Source organism: Sinocyclocheilus anshuiensis, unplaced genomic scaffold (genome assembly GCF_001515605.1).
Source record: "Sinocyclocheilus anshuiensis isolate Anshui unplaced genomic scaffold, SAMN03320099.WGS_v1.1 scaffold1500, whole genome shotgun sequence".
Taxonomy (NCBI): Eukaryota; Metazoa; Chordata; class Actinopteri; order Cypriniformes; family Cyprinidae; genus Sinocyclocheilus; species Sinocyclocheilus anshuiensis.
The window spans coordinates 179,764-182,405 of NW_015537960.1; positions in this window are offsets into that span (position 1 = coordinate 179,764).

Sequence of the window (2,642 nt, forward strand, 5' to 3'; positions counted from 1 at the left end):
AACAAAACGTACCTATTTTGTATAAACATTTCTGGTTTAATCTTGGCTATGTCTAGTTCTTGCTATGTGTGGGAAGAAACATTGTGGATATGTCATTTGATGAAAACACTGATAAAAAAATGTGTAAGAATGTTTCTCTTTCACCGATGTGCTGCCACTGCACATCTTCATAATGTGAATTCATTTTCCTTTTTTATTATTATTATTTTTTGTTTATTGTTTTGCTTATTTTTTTTATTTTGATTGTGGTAATAAAAAGGGGGCCAATATATACAGAGCCAATAAACTGGAAATAATATAAGATATATGATTTATAAATCAAAAAGAAAGGCAAGGAAGAAGGAACGATGCGAGGAACCGGGAAAGGAGATCTTATCTTTCAGTTCGTTCGGCGGAAATGAACTTTGTAACTTATTGTAGGTAGAAGTTGTAACTTTGATATTGCAAAAATTCTTCTCTTGCCTTCAACAAGCACACTAACAGAGACGAAGCGCTACTGTCTGTTGGTTACAAAAGACAAAAAAAGAAAAAAAAAAGAAAGAAAATATTTCCACTGCTAAAGCTTCCTGTAAAGCGAGTGTGATCTGCAATGTTTTTCAACTTTTTGCTAGCACTGTATACTATTGCATTCTTAGGCTACTGTGAAGTCTGTTTCTTGTACCAGAAAGTTGTCCTTATACCTCTAGCTCCTTACTCCCTAATGTGTTTTGTATGTGGTTATACAATTGTAGACTTTTGTGATTTTGCCAAAGTTGTAGCTAAATATTTATACACTTGTCTTGAATTTTCCAGATTCACTTAAATATTTAGTACAGAGTTTTATTCCTACAGTTAGGAGTAAAATTGTCTTATACATTGCAACACTTTCACACAAACACTTGCGGTCACTAAGGGATTTTTTTGTAACATATCAATTATAAATATTGTATTTATCTTTGAAATTTTGTATATTGCTTTTGCATCATTTTCTTTGATCTCACCTGTATTGTTTTCCATGGTCGAAATTACGATGAAGGTTTAGCCAAGAATCATCGCCTGCATTCGATGTTTTGTACCGATAGATCTGCGCATTTCATTTGAAATTCAGAATTGTTTTATGCCATTAGACCCTCCGTCCATTTTTGTTTGTTTGTTTGCTATTTCGAGGAGCAGTCAAAACTATTGTTTATTTTTATATTAATTTTTAAGTTATCTAAAAAAGTACTTTTTTGAAAGAAAACTGTTTGTTGTATAGTCAAATAAATTGTTTGTGTCACCTGGCTGTAATAATATTAGTAGATAAAGTGCATGTCAAGCCGCCCCAGGGGGGAAAATCCAATTGTGGTTGTAAATTTTGTTTTTGTAGAATGTAAAGTAATTTTTACCTGCCACCATAACTTTGCCACATAACTGAACCATGTTTACAGGGATCAAGAAGGAAAAAAAAAAATCTGCAATGGAAATATACATCAGTTACTAATGTTTATTAAAATATGTCAGAAAAAAGCTCTGTCAAAGGCTTTCCAGTGAATCTCCTGAGAGGAAACTTTCTGCTGTTTTAATGACAAACGTACACCACAGTGAATCTCATTATTCCATTCAGATCAATGGTGTAAAAAGCACAAACATTTTTTACTAAAATAAAAAATAATTATTGTGACCCCTCATCTTTTTGGACTATTTTGTCAGTTTGTCTTTTTTAACATTAATTGTACCCTATTCCCTCAAGTAAAACAGCATTCAAAGGGAATGAAAACAAATGAAAAGTTAGTTTTTGTATCATATATGGACAACCAAGATGAAGATGTTCTATACCGTAAATGTCATTTTGTAAGTAACTCATGACACCGTAGCATAGCCGAAATCATATCACCTTCTTACACTTTTTTTTTTCTCTCAATGACATTGATTTCCGAGTCGTGCCAAAATCCGCAAATGAAACACAGTGATTTTTTTTTTCTATCCGAGGCTTTCATTTTGAGCTCTTTTTCTTTGCACTTCAGGCTTTGTAAATTTTGTAATGTTCAGCAGTGTGCTACACTTTCTGTTTCAAACCAAAAGTGGATGTTTCCTCTTGGCAATCAGCACACACGTTTCCTTTAGCTGCAGGAAGCAAAGGCAGCTGTAGAAGGAAAGAAATGATGAATGTACAATGTATTTGCTTTGTGATGGCTCAACAAAGCTCGGCCAAGTGGAGGAGCCGGAGAGGTCACCCTGAAAGTAAGAAAAACTCAAGGTTACGTGAAGTGCATTTGTGGATTTCATAATTTCTGCAATCTGGTTTTGTCTTTTAGTCTAATTAAGTACCCATACTCAGAAGAATTCACTAAACACGAGCTCTGTAAGAACAAATGCCTTTTTTTCTGGCTTATGTATGGTTTTATCTGAGTTGTTTTATGGCCACATTTCTACATTTTACTGTACAAAGTTGTTCATTTTACATAATATTTAATTAAAGTATTTCTTGTCTGTGACCAGTTTCTCCCTGCAATCTTATTTTGTTCGTTTCTCACTCTCAAAAACAACCATTCATTCAAAATTTAAAAAAAGGAGACGTCTGAAAAGTAAAAATGTAATTACAAAAAATCCACAAAATCTACAAATGTAAAATTTTACAAACTAAAACTAAAATCATTTTAAGATGTACCTACTTGCAGTTCTGT